The following is a 21,835-nucleotide window of genomic DNA, read 5'->3' on the forward strand; positions in this document are numbered from 1 at the left end:
CCCTCAACCTCTCATAAAAGCTGCAAAGGATTTTCATCTCTTATCTTATCTGTAAAGGCCAGGTGGCTGACCCAAAAGCCAACTTTGCTGGCACAAAAACAAACTTAAAGATAATGATAACCCTCCTCTTGGAGGTCAGGGTGACCCACAACTTAAAATGACATGCTTTGTATACAATTTTATATGTTAGCCAATCAAAAAGAATACTGTAAAACTGTTTGCCTTTCATTATAAAAAGCCTGCTAAACCAAGGCTCGGGGCCTCTTAGCGTCACCAGTTACCAAGTGCGCAGAGGACCAGGCTTGAGCTTGCTAATAAATGACTCTTTGTTGCTTGTATTGATCATGGTCTCTGGTGGTCTTTGTGGGGTCTCAAGCCACTGGGCACAACACTCGCTCTATAGAGAGAAATAAAAATAAATATATTCATTTATACTTAATATATAGCCAGACTGACAATTCAGTGGAAAGAACTCAACTCTTACAGTTCTTGAAATGTAAATGGAGACCTGATCAGTTTAAATCTTTCAGACTTGATCATTCAAGTCTGCCTTTGTGTGACTGTGTGAGAATGAGACCTAACTTGGCTGAAATGGGTGTAAAGTTTAGAATCCTGGGAGGAAAATATCCTAATCAGGAATTCAGGGAAAATCTCTAAATTAAGAACGAAAATCATGTCGCAAGTGTCCTAGTTTAAATATGTGTTCCCACTACAGCTTCCAGTCATCCAGGAACAATATGGTTTCTGATCCCAGGCAGGGAGGATGGAAGCCAAAGACAGGAGAGCCTACTCCTAGAGAGCATGAGTGGTTCCTACCCAGGCAGAGCTCTTTAGGGCCAGGGCATCAGGATTAGAGGGGAAATGGTGTGGGAATTGGAAGCACCATCCCATGGGCTATGGAAATTTTAAAAATATGCCTAAGAGCACAATTGAACATGTAGAATGTAGAGAAAGTTTGGACTATAATAGAAACTCACTTTTATTCAGATTAAGATATAGATTTACAGACTTTGGGAAATCTAATCACAGGGATTAGAAATGGTATTAAGAGTCAGGATTATTCATTTTCCAGGACTTCTTTTTCTTCCAGAATTTTTTTTTTTTTTTTTTACTTAGCACTAAGCAGTTTCCCATGGACAAAGAGATACTGAAAGGTGAGGAGCAAAATCTCTATAAAGAAGACTAGAGATCATTCAAAGTCAAAGGTGGATGAGTTAGCATCCACCTCTGCAATTTGCATTTGAACAGTCCTACTCCAGTCACTCACCTTGCCCCAAATGTAAAGAATCCAAAGAAAACATGGCAGAGCCTCATGACCTTCACAGGCTCATTTCTAGCCCCACTCCCTACTCCCCAACACTTGAAAGCCAACTCTTCTCAATTCTACAGCACACAAAGAAAAGGAAAATTAGAAACTTAGCTGATCTTCTACTTCCTTGGGGAAAAACTCCCTGGAATTTCTACTCAAACAAGTAATCTCTCTCAGATCCTTCCAGATCTCAGTCAAGGCTTAAATTGAAATGTAATTGGAGGAACCCTGCAGGCTCACTAGGAGACCAGTCTCAGACAAAAGGGAGAAAAAAAAAGGAAAATGAGACTTTTACCTGAACCACAACAATATAAATCAAAAAGTAAAATATACGATGCTTTATTAAAATAATGGCCATATCATTTTCCAAACCCCTTTTTTCCTTAAATTCTGGATGCTTTTGTGCTTATGACATGAACGATTTTATTTTTCATCAGTCCTATTTTTATTCAATTAGATTTTTTGAACATCTGTTATGTTGCAATGGATTTACCTATAAAAAAAAACCACAATGCAGGAGTTGGGGAGATAACTCAGTGGGTAGAGTGCTTGCCTTGCAAGCACAAGACCCTGGGTTCTATCCCCAGCACCACAAAAAATAAATTAATTAATTAATAAAAATAACACACACACACAAAAGGAAAAAAACCTGCAATGCTTTTGCTTTTGTGTTATGTGTACATTGTGTGTTCTGTCTATATATGTGCATCTATATATCATATACATGATTTCAAAAAGTTACAGTTCAATGAGTATACTCAAAATTTAAAATTAAGATATTGATCTAAATAACTTTAATTCACGTGAATTAATAAGGCTTAATTTATATTGAGTAAACAAGTAAAAATAAAGAGTTCTTTATTAATTCACATTTTTTCAAGTAGTTAAATAAATAATAAAATTGCTAAATTCTATAATATTTAGGATCTATAGCCCTTGTTTCTATTTTTTAACAGGAAATAGATGATTAGTATTATTTTTTAAAAATTTTCTTGACATTTCTTGACTTTCAGTAAAGAATGAGTAAATCTAATTTGAGGTAAAAGGGATTATCTAAACTTTTATTACAGGAGATAGTTATTGATTTACAGAGCAGAAATGCTAGAAGATCATTGGTTAGAAAATCATCTTCTACATAGGAAAACATCATATACTCTTAACTAAAATATATTTAAACATTAGATGTATTTGTAATTTGGTTAATATAAAGAAGGTCCAAAATTCCTTTATTCTTTGTGTTCTCACTGAGAATCAAGATGCTGGGACTTAAACTATCAGGTGTGATATATAGGAGTCTAAAAAATATTTTTCACCTGGTTCAAAAGAAAACTATAGCATGTTTGAGTAAATTAAAGCAAATTTTGTACAAAATAATTTTCAAAAGGTTTACATGTAATTAAATTGTCTATATATAATTAACATAATCTGCTAAGATTATTTAAATTTTTATTCTTTAAATTTTACTGTTTCCATAATAAAGGCTATTTGCAAATAGGGATAAGATCTTTCCATAAATCCCTATTAATTGGACCTTCTAACTAAAGGACAGAAGAAAAGGGAAATACTTAAAATATTGATCTCTCATTCTAATAAAATACTTTCTTATGCCTGATGGATTTCTATTATTTAAAAAACAAATTTCGAAGACCTTATGGGTTATACAATTTGGTTAGAAAATAACTGTTATTTTAAAATACCACCTCACATTCCAAATTTCACATATCTCTTTAAAAGCCAAATTTGATTAATATAAATTATAAATGACTATATTTTAATTAACCATGGTAATCATTACTGACTTATTATGTTAATTATATCCTTGTTTCCCAGATAAAGAAGTCTATAAAATATAATATTTGAAGGGAAATTTTACTAAGCTGATGCTCTCCAAACTAAAGGTTTTACAATAATGGTCTCTTACAAACTTACATGCTAATAACCAATTAATTAAAAATTTAATTGTATCATTTAATATTTTTAAATTAAATAAACATAAGTTGTACAATTTTTTGTTACTCTCTACACTAAGTAAACATAAGTATATTTCTAGAGGACATTCAGGAGATACTGGTCTATTTAAAGGTTAACATTATGGGATAATGAAGCATTTGACACATTCCCCCATGAGGGGATGGAAGCTGTCCTAGATTGTCTGTTTCATGTTTCAGATGTGATACTGAATTATGTTACTTCAATTACATTAATCCAAAGAATTGCATATGGAGGTTTTATGAAATAACATTCAGATAAAGAGGCTAAAAATGATTTCAAGACTAAGGCATATTGCCTGAATTTTGTCAAGAAACCCACTTAGGAAAAATAAAGTACACATAATTCTTTTTTCAGGTTCTACCATCCATAAACAACTATTATTAATATTTACTAAATAATCTTCTGTACTGTAAGAAATCCGGCCTCCCCACCACCTGTCAATCTGCGTTCTGCCCACCTCTTACGTTACAGGAATTTCCGGCCTTCCCATCACCTGTCAGTCTGCATTCTGCCGGCCTCCTACGTTACATTAATTTCCGGCTTATGCTGTCGCCATCTTCCTGCCTCCCACGTTACATCCTAACATGCTATTGGTTCCTCTGAGCCCGGGAGATTCTAATATCTGGGAGAGGCCATGCGCCATCTTTCTCTTTTCTTCCCTTCTTTTCTCCTGAGCGGATGTGAATCGTCTGCATAAAATAAAGTCCCTTGTGTGAGATCTCCTGTCTGCAGAGCATTTTCTGGGAGCTATTGACAAGCCAAAACTGTCCCTAACATGTACTGCATTTCATACTTAAGCTCAGAGATATACATATTTTATAGATATTGTTTATTTTGAAGCCTATAACATTGTTTTAGATTGCACATAAGTAGTATTCTTTTACAACATTCTTTTAATGCCAAATTTTGTCTTATAGTTCATTTATCCAAAACACTATATTGGATATTAGGATTATTTTACTACTTTAAAAACAGGCTATTAGAGATATTCATACATCTATATCTTTATACAGAAAGGTTTTCTTTGCATAGATCCCTTAAAACATAATTGCTAGATCAATGACATAAATTCTAAGACTTTTTAAATAATTTGTTGAATCTCTATCCTAATAGATAATACCAATTCTAACATCATAGCTTAACCCAATCTATAATAATAGTGCCATTACCTATACATCAAACATCTCCGCAAGACTAATTTTCAATGTCTGTACTGACTCCGTTTTATAGCTTTGTAACTCAGCTCACTACTAGAGACAAAATCAAATCATATTTGGTAAAATCATATTTATCCATCTTTTATTGTAATGGCTCTTTTAACTCAAAAAATTGACTTCAAAAATAGGTGAATTTTATTATTCTTCCTGACAAAATAGAAATATTTATTGTCACTTCTTATGTTTGAAATACTTGTACAATGCTGTCATTGTCTATAATTTAAGACTAATAATGCTCCAGTTTGTACCAATCTTCTACAATTTTAAAAAATAAAAAGGGGGAAACAGAACCCTACACAAACCCACTTAATTTCAAAATTTGTATAAAAGTTATTATATCAGGAGTCTTACCACTGCTGAGTGACACATGGAGCAATAGAATTCACCACATTTTACAATAAGGAGATCTTAAATCTCCAATCACCACTTTTGTATGCTAATTGTATTGAGCTCTCAGGTAAGTGACATATATGGGAAATCTATTGGACCCATTTCCCAGATCCACCTTTAACACACCCAGTGATGTGGACTGGAGAATCATCCCAGTATTTACTGATGATATTCACATAATGGGGAGTTTTACAGATACTCACATTACACCCATCCATGTGACTGGTTTTGACTATAGTGGATGCAAAAGAAACATATCTATATACTGGTCCCATGATAGACACTCGACTGTCTAAAAGTCACCTTTGAGGAAAAGACAGCATAAGGAATATCAAGACGAGCCAATTATACTGGCCCTTGGAACCTAAGATTTTATGTTCAGTTATTAGAATGGAAATTTCTAATAAAAAGACGGTCATTTCTATGAAATGTCAATTAATATCATACTGCATTATTCTGCAATAAATTCTGACTCCATTTCTAAATGGAAACAATATACAATTGTCTTCACAATACTACATAAAATCTCTAAAGGTGCTGGATGTGTTTTTGGATTGATCTTCAAAAATTGATAAAAGACAGTTATATCACAATATTTCCCTCTAGAAGATTTAAAGCCAGAAAGGCCTAGTGTCACAACATTGCCACTATATATGTTTCACTTTTACTTCTTCTTGAAAAGAATTTACAAACAACCATTTTCATTCTAAATTTTTAATACAATGGAAGATCCAAGAAACTAGGCAAATAATTGAGTTATTTAAAACTATTTCAGAATACAAAATAAGATTAGATATACAATCATTGTACTATTTGAAACTCCATGTAATTTGAACTATTCCGTATTGTTTGGATATTACTTTGCAGTGCTGGTAACCATTTAATAAGGTCCAAATTAGAATCCAACAAACTGATTGATATTGCATGAGAAAGATGACTAAATCACATTAATATTCTAACAGTAATTCCTTATTTGATGATAAATCGGGTCCTATATATTTTAATGTATTTTTTTAGGTTTCTTTTATATATATTTTATTATTATTTAAAGAAATTTGATACAGAAACATCCAAACACTCACAATTTAGAGATTTATTTTTCTCCAAATTATCAATGTAATTAAATGGAATTTTATCACATTGTTATCAGTTACATTAACATAACTACTAGTTTATGATAGTGTTCTGTTTCTTGTGGATGACTAAAGAATAATATAGCATACACAATGATTGACCTCAGAATAAATGTTGATAATTAAGCAGGGTATATAAATTAAGTCATAAACCTATTTCCAAAATTCTGTACCAACATGTAAAACTATGATGACAGATTTTAAAACCATGTCTAAAGTAAATAACCTGCTGTTTTCAAAACTTAATTCACTGCAACTCATTTGTAATTTCTACCCCATGCAAATGCAACATACAAATACTTACATGGAAGAATTAAGTAATGGTCCTGAATGAAGAGTTAAACTGTTTTGAACATCAAGAAACCATCAAAGTCAAATAAACAAATCAGTTGCTTCAAATATCAAAGTGATATGCTTCATTTTTTACCAAAAAAAGAATTTTGTTTGCACAAAATTATTTCTGACTATTTCTCTTATAGTAAAAATTTCTGTTGTCATCAGGGAAAAGGAGGTAGCAAGTTATTCCCATAGTAGACATTGCTGATGATATTCTCACCAGAATTGACTTTCCCTTAACTCATTCTAATGTACTTCAACTTTAATGTGAGATCTTTAAGGGTCCAGAAAAATTTTTCATAGACTGGAACTTGTGTAGTCACTTAGATCCCATTAAAAGTTTCAGTGTTGAGCATGATGTCTAATTGAAAAGACTGAATCTCAGAATCTTTGTAGTGAATGCAAGAAGAAAAGCAGAGAGAACACTATACATTTCTGAAGACTATGGTGTGCATTAACAAAACCAAACTTATCCACATATTTGGACGATGTGTTCTAACTCAGAAATCAGTAATTTTATGTTTTAGTTAGTAGAAGTAGGATATTATCCATCTTATAGGCAAGGGCATCTTGGATTCTTCCAGTACCGGTCTGGCTGTTTTGTGGTTCCTCTGACATAGGAATCACTTGGAGATGTTGTTAAAGTACAGGCTGGATTCAGTAAGTCCACATCAAGGCTGAGAATGTGCATTCAGTTCTACTTCCAGGCGAGGCAGATGGTTCATGGACTATAACAGGATTACCTGGGCTATTTATCCTTAGCACTGGTAATGACATGTTGACAGCATCACTTGCTGTATCTGAGTTCTTTCTCTGAACAGAAGAGAACCATTTGTCCTTTTGCTTTGGATAAATTATTGTACTAGACTGGAATCAAATCCACAGTATCTTTGAGGTATGCTTATAGTAGGGTCCACTGGGCTATTCCAGAAATCTTCGACACAGACAGCAATCAGAAATCAACTGTACCATTTTCCACTGTCCCTACCTGAAAAACAATCTTAAAGTGACCAGGTAGTTCACTTTGGGCCAGTCCAAGACAAAGGATGTTACAGAATTGATGTTGTCTTCTTCCATTTCATCCACAACAGTCCACATATCTGTTAGTTTTATTTTGTTTTTTTTTTTTTTTTTCATTCAAGTTATTTCATCTGGTATTGGGCTGTTGTTGCAGATATTTTTCCAGGATAAGAAATGGTGATTTCATTTTCATTTCCTGGTGCTCAAAAACCAGACCTGCTCCCTGGGGATCTTCAGCACCCCCACAGCAGAGCAACCAGGGACTACAGAAAGTGAGAGTGAATCCTAGTGCTGAATCTTTAATGTATTTTTTTAGGTTTCTATCTGTTCCCACATTCACCACATATAGGGGCATTATTCCTTCTGTTAAGATGCTATGGCCTCTAAAAGTTAAGTATTAACAAAATGATTGAGATCAAATTAAGAGCTTTAACAGCTACTATTGATACCGCCATTTAACGGTGATGAGTTCTGCTCCTTCTAATGTTGAAGATTGAACACTAGAGAAGCACGCCAAGGCAAGCATATTAATCAGGTTTTATTTAAAGGTAATAATACAGACTCCAAGTTGTTAGAGGTCACATCTGGTATAGCCCAATTCATCATGCCCCCTCCCATTTGAAAAGAGTATTGACTTTTGTGTGTTTTTGATTACATAATTTTATGGATAATGAATGGAATTATAGCCAGCACTGTCCTCTGGCAGTTAACTCTTCCCTCATCCATGTTGGAGGTGGCTGACACCCCTGCAATTTTTACTTGGATTTGGGAGCCATCAGTTTAATTCAACATGTGTATGTTGTGCATTGTGATCAAATCAGGGAAATTTCAATCTTATCAGTTGCTACCATTTTTATGTTCAAATGAGGAAACTTTTCTCTGATTATTTGAATTATATAAGTAATCTTTATAGCCTAATCACCTTATTATGCTATAAAATGAGTTAATTTGACTTCTTACTGTTTTTGACACATCTTACCCACAATCTATCTAATTACATTTTTTGTTTCAAAGATCTTGGAAGCTATTCTCTTCTCAGCTTCTGTATGATCAGCTTTTGCAGCTCCAGTGCATGAGTGGTATTTGTGGCAAGTGAAAACCCTCTAATACCACTAGGAAAAGATAATCATTCCACCAAAATGATCACGTAAAGGGACCCACTTTTTTCCATTCACTCATTAAGTGTTTTGGGTTGTCAGTCATGAAGAGTCCAAGAAAAATATTAGAAGAATATAAATCAAATATCCATGTATGTCCAAGTTTTTATGGATCATGTTTGATCACTAGGACTTAGATTTTTTTTATTTTATGACATCAGTGTACATACAAATGCCCTATGCATATGAATTTATTTCACATAAGTCAAATAATTATGAGTATTTTATAGTAAAATTTTAAATGGATAAATATTAGCATGTGATGAATGACTTGTAGAAATTGTTTTTGGTCAGGCACAGGATACTGAGACAGGAGGATTACAAGTTCAAATCCAGTCTCAGGAACTTAGCAAGGGTCTAAGCAACTTAACAAGAAACTGCCTCAAAAAAAGTACTTGGGTATGTGGTTCATTCTTAACCCTAACCTTGGGTTCAAACCCTGGTATCAAAAAAAAAAAAAAAAAAAAAGGTTTTTAAATTGCCCTCTCTTGACAAAAAGAATAAATTCTGTTATGAAACAAAAAATTGCATTCTATCTCATTATTTCTGTTAAAAAGAAGATCTGCTCTAATTCATTTTCAAAATTTCAGGCTTATGAAAGCAATGTGTTATAAAACTCATTGAATGAAATATTTTAGTCATTTATGCCTCAAAGCTGTCAGATAACATTAAGTTCAGTATGACCAAGGAATCTGCAGTCCCGCATACAGGAGTAATGAGAAGCAGGAGTCTGGACTACTATGTATTTGCAGTGCATTCAGGAATTCAAGGATTTGTTTGTTAATTGCCTTTAAACCAGTGGAAAATTGTTTCTATGTGAGTAACAGAAAAACCTTAGACTCTTTCCTGGAGTAAGCATGAAAGAAAGGAACACAATTTGGTTCAATCCTAAGCACAAGTATTCTTTCTCTATGTAGTGCAAGAGTAACCCCAGAAAAATACTTTTCTAGTCATCCTGCTATCTGCAGTTTTGAACCACATCCACATCAGTAAATGCTGAACATCAAGTATATATGATTAAAATTTTACAAATAGTGATATTATAAACCAAGTTTTATAGTAATGTCTATGAGGATATACCATTGTTAGAAAGCATCTGGCAAATGAAAACAATTAAAAAAGATGAGCTAAGAGAAATCCTGTATCATGTCCCTTCCCAGCTCTGATCCAGCACACCCAAGGCTGGCACAGTACACTCTAAGAGATCAAGGAGAAAACCAAAGTTCTCTGTCATCAGTCAGGTTATCTGAGAACATCCCCAAATAAGAGTTTAGGAGTGATGCTGCCAACTTGGTACCTGGATGCCCTCTTGTACCAGGCACTAATATGGTACTTTATGCATTGGAGAAATCAAGCTGACCCCAGACTTGACATTCTGTGTGTAAGGATTTATAAATCACAGTTAATCTAACACGAATTTTTGAAATAGGTCACATTTGAAGAATCCACATCTGGTAAGCAGACGGAAAGGCTAAGTGAGTAGATGAATAAGACGAATCACACAAGACATAAAGAAAAGTAAAAAAAATTTTCAGAATTTTTGTTATAGCTCATAGCAAAGACTGGGGGACCCTCCCTTTAATACCTGGATCAAGGTGGCAGTCATATTAGTCAAGGAGGCACCATCCTGGAATTAGCAAAATCATGGGTGGCTGTCTGATTTACACAAGATCACACGTGTTCCCCCTTACAAATGAGAACTGCTCAGGCAATGGATACGAGCTAGACAACTAGTCAGAAGTAGAACTCCAGGAGGAGGATACCCCTCTGCAAGCCCAACTGCAAGTTTGGGGGTCTTAGGACCCTCTGGGTGGGCAGACTTCAGGGTGAGGTCGTGAAGGGTGCACATATCTGTTTTCTCATCTGCAGCATGAGAATCATCCTGCCTCTCTCTTAGGGATAAGATGATAGACAAAACCAATTTACTCACCACTTAGGTGTGCATGTGTAAACTCACATTCTTTAGATTGTATTCATCACAGAGCCCACCTTCACCACTGCTACCTATCCTCCCATCCTCCCCTTTTATTCACTAAGGTAAAAACAGACAAAGGGGACTGCCAGGTGAGATTGTTCCTGCTTCAAGCAAGTGGGCTTGGAACTGAGGTCCATGTAGACAGCACTTTCTACCTCGGGGGATTACTTGTGCTGGAAATCTATGGAAAGCATAAGGAAAAATCACTGGCACCTCAGAAAAGGCAAAATCATCACCTAGCCCATGTCCTTCCTCTGGACAAATCTGCTGTGAAATACAGGATCTCCGCAATATGATCAGCAAAACCCTGGATAAGCTTTTGGAAATGAATGGCACCTATTTTTGAAAAATAGAGGTGCTTTTGTAAGTTGTCAGACTCTAAAGTAATCTTAGGATTCACATGAAGAGCTCTGCTATTTATATTTTCACTATTGTAAACTTCTGAGAAAAGCCACTAGAAGAGATAGTGTTCTTTAAAGTAAAGAAACAAAAAGCCCCAGAGGTGCTTCTTTACAGACCCACAAGCTGTCATTGCTGGGAAACCCAAGCAGTTCTGCAGGTGAGTCTGCCTCCCTGATTGATGTAGTGATGGAAGATTCAAATATGCTTTCCTTCTCAACAGTTTTGGCTTTCCTCTATCATTTTGTTCTTTATGTCTTAGTGTCAAGAAAATGATATAGGTTCACATTTATCTATGCAGGGTAGAGACATAAAAAATTGCATTTGGGAAAAAAAAATCTGAAAATTAGGTACCTTTATCAGGGCAGGAGATGATTTGACAGACCTAAATTTTCCTCAAACTAAAATCAGATTTGTAAGAAAAATGCAGCTCAGTTCGGGTCCCAAGGCAGCTCAGACCCTTGAATCCAGGAGAGCAAGTGCTCTGGGGTGCCCAATCTGAATCAAAGTTCAGCGACAGCACCCACAAAGCCTCTCTGGACACGGGAATTCACACCAGAGATTTTATTAGGTGGAGAACCAGAGCATAACATCAGGGCTAGGAAAGACAGGAGAGAGAGAGAGAGAGAGAGAGAGAGAGAGAGAGAGAGAGAGAGAGAGAGAGAGAGAGAGAGAGAGAGAGAGGCACAGGAGCTTCTCCTAAGTGGTGGAATTTTGTGGGCTAACAACAATGGGCCAATGACTGAGAAGGAGACTCCCAGGCTGACTAATTGATGAATAACTAGCTAGGATGTTCACAGAGTAATAATCTAGGTTGTAAGATGGGAAGGGGAGAAATGACTGAGTGTAAATGGTGGGGGAGCAGCTTTATATTATAAAATTCAGACATTTTCAATGTGACAGAAATTAAAAAGTGTATTTTTAGTGACTAAAACCTAAAGGACTAATAAACATAAATATTCTTCCTCCAAACTCTTGTGAATTTTATTCTTGGGTGTTTAGGAGCCAGGAGTGGGAAAATAACAGCATGTTCAATTGATGTTTTAAAATATTTAATGTACTTTCAAACCTAAAATCATGGTTCTCTCATTTGAAATTTTCAAACTGATAGAGTACAGGGTAAGGGAATTTTAAATTGGGGGAATTAAATTGGATTCAAAGACTACATGAGAAAATACATATAAGTAGTTTATAGCAATTTGAAATGATCCTTTATGAAATGAGGATTGTAACATAGAACCTCATTTACTTCTAAAGATTTTTAAATTTATATTTGCTCCAATTATGTAAGTCACTCACACCAAAAATAGTTCTGTTTGAATTAAGATGACAGTTTAAAAATTATAAGTGAAAAAAAATTGTTATTTTAAAACTTATTGTGTCCCTGATACTATGTATACAAATAAGTAATAGTTACTATTTCTAGATGACATATTATATGAAAGTTGTGGCACTAGAACTCATTAAATTAAATGGAAAGATAGAATCACTTGATATTTCCTATGAAAAAAATTGACTAATGTTAGGAGGATCTAAATTAAAGAAGCAGATATTCTTAGAAGAAAATATCCTCATTGCACCAAACAGAACACACTACTCTGGGTTGAGTTGGACTGTTGGATCTAATATCTCCTCACTGGTACCAGAAGCCACACTAGTAGGCTCAAATTCTCTTCTTCCACAGCCTTTCTTGGATGTACTGACACATTAATTCTGCATCTGAGGACACACAGACACTTACCCAGAAGTCTGATGCAGGGGAGGGCTTTGTGCAGTCGAGAGGAGCTCAAACCACTGTAAGTTTTAAGGAAAACATGTCTTTAAGTTCTGTCTCTGCAGGACTGTGATTTTAATGTCTATAGAACAGTAACAAAATCCCACTGGAGAATACAGAACTGTGGCTTCCCTAATTGAATATGTCCCCTGACTGTTAATTTTACTTTATTCTCTGTTGGATAAGAGCAATCTAGAGAAAGCTGGGCTTCAAACTTGTCTCTGAGTTCCCTTAATACATCTGAAGAGAGATCTTGATTGGAATAATGTCCCCATCATGGTGACAACACCAGTTAGTCTCATTCTGACCCTAAAATCAAATTGTTCAAACATATTCCACCATTTACAATGCCTCTATTTTGGAGTGAGAGATTCCTGGAACCCCCATGATTTCCTGGTTCCAAGAGTCCTCTTCTTACCATGTGTGATGGACCCCCTTCCCTAGTTTGTTCTCATACAGAGCAACTGGTTTCTGGGTATTCTTGGTTCAATATGTCATCAGTTCCAAACTGGCAGTTTTTAGTTTCAAGCTCTGAGCAAAACATTAAAATAAATCTGAAATAAAATGAAAATTAAAAAAAAATAGAGACAGAGCTGAAGATCACAGGTTGAGGAGATCACAAGAAGATTGAACATAGAGGTGAGGTGAGGCAAGGCCCAAGGTCTGAGTCCACTCCAAGGAACCTGCATGATCAGCCCTCATCCTCACTAGTGGAGGCAGAGGGGAGGCCTGCACTTTCTCTGAGAGAAATCATGGGAAATTTGGCCCATTTTTGTGTACTTTATACAAAGTTATAAAAAGCATTAAATAAAAAATGGAGACCTGTGACCCAGAGTCAAACCACAATACAATCATTTCATGCAGATCCATTAATATTCCAGGGGTTGAAATCAGAAGCTTCTTCTTTATCACAACAATTATTGTTATGTGAAGGTTCAATGCAGGCATGTTAACAAATGAAAAGCTAGTTATTTCTAAAAAGAATTGGAAACTTGAATTAATTTAAATAAATAAATTGAATACTTTAACCTCTACAGACTAAAATTCCACATGGTTGGACCTGGAGTAGAGTGAAAAATGCAAAAAATAGCCAAAGCATGAGACTTCCAGAGCCATGTGATAGGGAGATATAAAATAGGAGAAGAGCATAGATACTTGAGAAGGCATCCCAGGCATATGCACAATTAGGCAAGACTCATCTGGGAAGGAGAAAGCCCATGGTTTCATGTGCTGTGGAAAGTTCATCCCCACACACAGCCCACATCCTGGCCCAGTCACACCTCTGCCGTTGGTCACCTGGTCTTTATCTTACTCCCTGTCATGGCATGGCCCATTGATCACCAAGGTGCCTCCTGGAATCTTGCTCCTCTCACTGCATGTGAGTTTTCTTGGGTAAGACATGGGAGAGTGTTGACCAGTGCACTGCCAACTTTGTTGAGCTCTTTGGACATGTAGTGAGGCTTAGGTAAACACCCTTGTTCTATTGTGAACTTTACATATGACTTTGGACAGGCAAGTCCAATTTTATTATCTAAGTTTCCCTGATTTTTAACAGAAAAATGACTCCATCCCCTATTTTCAGAATTAGGCACTAAAACACTGATATTTAGGTTGAAATTCCACACAGTTAAATAAGAATCTCTGTGGAGTAGGTCTCAAACATTGAATATATAAAGTTTTCAGAAATATTCTCCTGTGTAGTGACTACTATAGAATAAATGTTAATGGACCAAGGTATGGAATGGATCAGGATGCATTTGGATTCTGACTTTATATATTTATAGACACTGGAAAAGATTTTAACTTCTCAGCCTCTGTTTACTCATCTGTAAGATGGGACTGATGCCACTTTCTTCAAAAAGCTATCATGAGAATTAAATGAAGTCACAGATATTAGGTACTTGTTGCACAGTGAGTGATCCCTAAACCATAGTGGACTGGCATTTCTGTTTTTGCTCTACTGGTGGACAAGCAGTAGTAGCTCCATGTCTGTCCCAGAATTAGCACTTCAAAGAGATAGCTGTAAGTGAATAAATGAAGGTGTTGCTGTTGTAGACATAAATGTGATGATGCACTATCAGTTACCAAGAATAAAATTACTTTCTGTTTTTTGTATGACTTTAAAAACTACATTTCCTATATTTGGAAGTAGCAATAGCCATGATTATGTTCTGGTCAATAAGACATAGGTGGAATCCATATTTCCTTGGTCTTTAGCTGTTTGGTTATCAATTTTTATAAAAAAAAGTAACTGGCACATTTTAATTATTCATGTAATTGTGATGTATTCATTATGTGCACATAACATAATTTCATCAATTTAATTCTGCATTTCCATTTCTTTCTCCTCCTCCTTCCCCACCCCCTTTTCTATTCTACTTTTCTCCCTTCTGTTTGTGTGAAAACCTTTGTTTTTCTCTTTTCTTTTATATCACAATCTTCCATCTATGAGAGCAAATATTTGATTGTTGACTTTCCCATTCTGGCTTATTCACTTAACCTGATATTCTTAAGTTCCATCATTTTCCTGCAAATGACATAATTTTGCTCTTTTTTTATGACTGTGTACATTTCATTTTGTATGCATACCATATTTCCTTACCTGTTCATCTGTTGATAAACACTTTGGTTGATTGAATATCTAGACTATTGTCAATTACACTGCTATAACAATGGTTATGCATGCATTGCTATAGAATGCTGACCTTACATCTTTTGAATAAATAACAGTAGGGATGTTGAGGGATCATGTGGTAATTCCATGCTAAGTTTTTGAGACACTACTATATGGATTGTACTAATTGACAACCCAACCAACAGTGAATAATATTCTCCTTTATCTGCATTTTTTCAGCATTAATTATTATGTATATTAAAGATTTTGACATTGTGATTGGAAATGATTCTCAGGGAATTTTTGATTTGAGCTTCCCTGAGTTCTGAAGAAGGTGAACTATTTTTTACGTATTTTTTGACCATTTGTGTGTCTTTTTATGTTAAAAGTTTTCAGAAATGTCTATTTAATTTATTTACCAATTGTGTTATTTTTGGGGGGGGTTCTGTTAATTATTTTTAGTTCACTGTATCATCTGTGTATTATCATCTGCTGGGATAGTAGCTGTGTAAGAACCCAGAAACCACTCCAGACCTGGTAACTCACAATCGAGTTTATTAAGCAAACAGGCAGAGTGTCTCCCTGAAGGGTAAGAGAGGAAAAGAGAGAGAGAGAGAGAGAGAGAGAGAGAGTGTAAAATGCAAGGAGGAGAGAGCATGAAAGAGAGGTGGAGAGAGGGGGGAGAGAGAAAATGGCAGGGCAGCTACTATTAAGTAGTAGAATTTCATGGGCTAACAAGGACCAATAATGGAGAAGTATGCTTGCAAGTTGACTGATGAACCAATAGCTAGCTAGGATGTTCACAGACTGACAAGCTAGATTGTAAGTTAGGAGGTGGGGAAATGACTGCAGTATAAAGGGCAGGGGAGCAGCTTTATATTATATTATATTCCCACAATTTTCTTTTGATAGGAAGATCTTTTGTTCCTCAGTTCTCTCCCCCCTTATCTCTCCTTCCTGCCTATGTGACTAGGCCTGGTTTTGCAGGCAAGATGTAAAAAGAAAGAAGCAGATGGGGCAGAGGGAGAGCCAAAGTAATTCAGCCAGGCAAGGGCCCAGGGGCATTAATTAGCAGCTCCTTGCTTTCAGTCCTTGATAAGGGCAGGGAAATTTGGTAACCAATGGTCTCCGAAGATCCTTGACATTCCATTCTCCCAGGGGCAGTCTCCAACTTCCAGACTTCCAGAGGCAGATGGCTTTCATGGACTTCATTTCCTTGATTTGATTGATCCCCTATTTCTACACTAACTGCCTGTCCCCAATTCTGGCTTCATTCCCCACTCTAGTTTTAGGAAGTCCTTACTGCTGTAGGAAAGGGGGGGGGGCACTGACTGCTCTGGCTTCTTCAAGCTGGAAGGGGGCAGCATGGGGCAAGCAGTTTGGAGTTCACTTTTAGAAATTGTGTCAATCAAGGGGTCCATGGTAGAAGACTGGTTGGGGAAGAGCAGGTTGTAAAGACATCTGGGGTTGGATGCTTCTATGAGAGAAGAACAAAAAGACATGAGTACTGAAATGAGATTAGTACAAGATAAATGTTTCACAATCTGGAAAATGTCAATGAATATTATGAAGCAGACAGAAGTCAATAATCCCTCACCAGGAGGTGGAAGAACTGAGAAATTGTTCCCATAACAAGACCTAACAGAGGCTGGGAGAGGACAAGGTCTTTATTTGGGGACTTTAACATTGTGCAGGTTATCAGGAATGGAAACACAACATTTAACTCCTAATGTTATTGATGTCCCCAGAAAATATAGTGAAGCTACTTAATGTCATCTGTTTTGTAAAATATCCTTTTATTGGTATAACCTGTGTTTAGTAGAGATTTCTATATTTCTGTTACTAGCAAGCATAGATTAAGCCTACTTGTCTCTGTAGGCCTTAAACTGACTAAAAACTTCTGACTCTGGCAGTTTCTCTTGATTGTTGTCAGGCACATTTGCCTAAGAATCTTTCTTTTGTAGCTTCCAGTCTTTATTCTAGTGGGCTAACACAAGTGTATATTTTAAGTTACATTTAACTATTGTTTCTTTTAAATGCCCAAGAATGGCTATATTTTGGTTTTAACTATTTTGCTAGGTGTCTAAGATCAAGCTGGTCAAATTGACCTGGTTCCTGTCTTGTTAAAAAGTCAGCTGAGTTCCCACAGGAGTCACTTGTGGCGAACTTGAGAGCAGCTTCTTAGCTTTAGTGCTGTCCATTAGGCAGGGTCTCTTCGATGAGGTGGCTTCCCTTGGAAGTATCAGGGATGTCTCCCTTTTCCAATGACCTTCCTCTGCAGCAGGTGCACTGATTGGCTTTTCAACCTCCCATGGTCTCATCAATCTCCCTGATTGGGAGGTCATGTGACCCAGAGATACAAAGCTCCTTAGAGAAGTCCTCTTGTTCCCTGGGTTCAGGCTGATTTTGAGGGCAAGATACTGGGTTTTCTTGGCCTCTGTATTTAATTTCAATCTCTGAGTTTGATCTTAACCATGCAGCAAGCCTGTCTCACCAGTCATAAAGTAAGAGTGCTGAGCTTTAGCTTCAATGTCTATAACTTTACAGTTATTTACCCTTTTATTTAACTGGACTCTGTATTAGTACTGGAAGCTATCATTATATAATAACTGCTCTGTAGGTGATGGCTTATAATCACAAGTTACTTAGGTTCTGTGTTCTTGAAGCAGTACCTCTGCAAAACAGGTAGCAGTTTTACAAAATGAAATTAGCAAGAGTAAAATTATATCTAGCTTGTATAATAGCTATCTTGAATTTTTGGCTGAGCTCCACATTGTATCTCATTAGAGATCATAGTACAACAAGAACCAATCCTTTGAATATAACTTTAAAGAGGGTGGAGTCTGGCTTATTTTGTAGCCACTCTAACATGCAGCAAGGTGGGAAGGGAGGCAGAACCTTATCTCAGGTAAGGGATGGCTCTTTACAAATCTTAAGTGAAGTGTTTTAATTCTGATGTTGATGTTTGCTTCTTTCCTAAATGTCATTTTAAGAAGTTTACATATATTGATTACATATATTGATAAATAACATTTTAGAAGTTTACATATATATAAAGTTTACATATATCAAAGTTACATATATGAACATACACAATTTAATGTTATATCTAAAACATGAATTAAAGGAAGGCTGAGAGAGCTCTTAACTTTCCTTTTGTGTGGCAAAGTGGCAAAATGTTTTCATGTTTCATGATAGTAACCTTTAAACAAATCGGGCTCTCATTTTTTTAATCTCAGTGTAAATAGTAACAAATTTTACATATACCCTATTGATGACAGTTTCTATAATAGAACATTAAATGATAGAAATAAATGCCCAATAACATTTACTCTTCTTATAAGTTTAAAATTATCATTACACACAAGTTTAATTTGAAAAATAGCAGCTTGATAATATGGAAAATATGAACACATTTAATATACAAAGAATGACCATTCCACAATTATTACCAAATTTAGTTTTGAAAGAAAAATTTAGACTCTGTAATGTAGTACAATATTTAACAGTTGTTGTTTAACCATAATTGTATAAGCCCCAATTTTTAAGACTAGTTGTTCTAAAGAATAGAACTTGACAGACATAATACTAAGAGTAAATTTTACCAACCTATGAAAAGACCAAAAATGTTTAATTATGTTACTCCATGGAATTTAAGGAGCTGAGAGTACTCAATGTTATTTAATAATTCACATTTTAACTTTGTAAATTAATCAGATGTCTCTAACACAGACATTTGAGTAATCCCAACATGTCAACTCTAATTCACTCAACTTACTTTTAAAAAAGTGTTATATAAAAAAAGTATTATATAAAAAAGTATAATATAAAAGATATTATATTATCTGCTGGAAAATTGTCTTCAATTTTTAGGCTGTTTTTACAGTCCTCAATGTTCTTTTTGGTGCGCAGAGACTTTTTCATTCAAAGTTCTTCCATCACTGAGCCTTGGTTTATTTCTTGAGCTTTACCAAACATTCCAAGGAAGTTGGTGCCTGTGTCAGCTTTTGGAGTGTTGATTCTATAGTCTTTCTAGCACCTGCAGTGCTTCTGGTTTAATTCTTAGGTCTTTGATTCACTTTGAGTTTATTTTTTGCATATAGTGTCAGAAATAGGGATCAAGTTTAACTTTTCTACATATGAACATCCAGTTTTTCCAGCATCATTTGTTAAAAAGGCTACCTTTTCTCCAATGTGTGTTTTTAACATGTTTGCCCAGTGTATGTTTTTAACATAGTCACCCAAGGTCAAATGAATGTAAGTAGTGAAGCCAGAATTGGGGACAGGCAGTTAGTCAAATTGAGGAAATGAAGGCCATGAAAGCCATCTGCCTCTGGAAGTTGGAGACTCCCCTGGGAGAATGGAATGTTAAGGATCTCCAGAGCCCATTGATTACCAAATTTACCTGCCTTTATCAAGGACTGCAATCAAGGAGCTGCTAATTTATGCCCCCTGGGCCCTTGCCAGACTAAATCACTTTGGTCTTCCCCCTGCCCCATCAGCTTCTCACTTTTTACATCTCACCGCAAAACGAGGCCTAGTCACATATGCAGGAAGGAGAGATAAGGGGGTAGAGAACTGGAGAACAAAATAGACCTTAACCTATAAAAGATGTAGGGTTCGCTTACTTCTTGGGACTTTAGAACATCAGCCATGACCCCCTTCTCCCTCCCAGGAGAAGTCTGTATTGTTACTATTTTAAATAAAACCTGCTTAATATACTTGCCTTGGCATGCTTCTCTAGTGTTCAAACTTCAACATTAGAGGGAGCAGAACTTGTCTCCAGTAAATGGTATTATCAGTTGGACCCCATTTACCTTGCTCTGCAGGGCCACACCAACTTCACACCCTTGCTTCACTGCATTCTGGCCACTTGGCTTCTCCTCTTCTGACCTGTTTAACATATGGGGATTTTATGTTTTCCCTCTAGCCCTGGAAACTTCTTCGGTCTGGCTTGGCCCAGTTCCACTCACATCTAATAGTATCCCAAGTGATTCTGCTCTTCTTCACCCACCTGGCTCTTCAGTCAATCTCACTTGTACAACTTCCATCCCTCCCCCACCTGGCTGCTCCAACTCTCCTTGAGAACTCCATCTGAAAGGAATGGAAGGAGTCTGGCAGAGTTTCCCAGTGGCAACTGCTTAGACTGAGGAAAAACAGAACTGTGGGTCTGGTCATGTTGGGAACCCACATCATCAATGGATGACATTGAACAACTGTGCTCACCTGAGTCAGTCTCACCATTTCAACAGTACAGCTGATGATCAGACTTTATTAGCATAAAGGTGAGCAAATTTTGAGTGCCATCTCTGTGTCAGGCAGAGTATGGTAGCAGAGGAGACACAGGTAAGCACAGAGCAAGATGTGTGCCTGCTTGCAGAGTAGCCTAGCCTGGATTAAAGTTGTGTGTGTTGGCACAGGATCTGCCCTTTGCTGTTCTCTAGCTCTGTGGCATTCAGCATCCTCCTTAGCCTTCCAGCACAGGATGGGCACAGTTTCTTGACAAATAAGAATCATCTGTGCTCTCATCTCCAGCCAGTCCAGGGCTTCAGAATGAGGCAGGATGAGTGTCTGACCATGGTCTTCTTTCTAAAGGATGGCTCTCAGAAGGAGAGATTCTACAACAACCTCTGTGCAACTACTGTTCATTCTGTCAGACTGACTCAATGCAGAGGAGACAGAACAGCAGATGGGGATATGGGCTACAAGTTGCAGAAACAAATATGGGTGTTTTAAATAAAAACAATGTGTTGGAGGACACTGGAGAGATCAAAGGAAACTGAGGGTAAAACTCAAAAAAGGAGGAGCTTGGCTGTGTCGGGTGATCTCAGAGCCAAAAACCCTGCAGCATTCTCCATAGATGCTGCTGGTTCATGATCCACTCTGAGTCTTTCCCTTTATCACTGCCATGTTCTAACTTCCCAGAGGAAGGTTCTGATGGGCTAGGTGTAGGTATTGGGAAACTCTTCACATTCAATCAGGAATTGAAGGATGAGTAGAAGTTTTCTAAAGGGCAAAGGGAAGGACATTCTAGGTAAGAACAACAGGTAAGTCCCTACAGAGGGAGTGGCGGTCTCTATGAATCACTCAGTCACACTATGCCAGGCACTTTCCTCATCATGTCATTCAATACCCAAATCCCTTCAAAAATAGTGCTAATATTTTAGAAAATAAATTGCATTGTATTATGAAAATGCCAAAGGCTCTTATAAAGAATTCAAACTATACAGCAGAATACTGGAAAACAGGGCAGGGGACAGGAACCACAACAAAATCAGGTATCCCAGACACCAGAATTAGCATTAGGTGACATTATTAGATTCCTTTTATGTCACATAGTTGGGAGGAATGGAAGAGGGAGGAGGGTAGAAAAACAATTTGATTAAAATGAGATCAAATATTTATGATAATTTTTATTGTTTTTTGTTGTTGATGGACCTTTATTTTATTTTTTCATATGTGTTGCTGAGAATCAAACCTAGTACCTTGTACATGCTTGGAAGTATGGCAATGAAACCA

Source organism: Sciurus vulgaris (genome assembly GCF_902686455.1).
Source record: "Sciurus vulgaris genome assembly, chromosome: 5".
Lineage (NCBI taxonomy): Eukaryota > Metazoa > Chordata > Mammalia > Rodentia > Sciuridae > Sciurus > Sciurus vulgaris.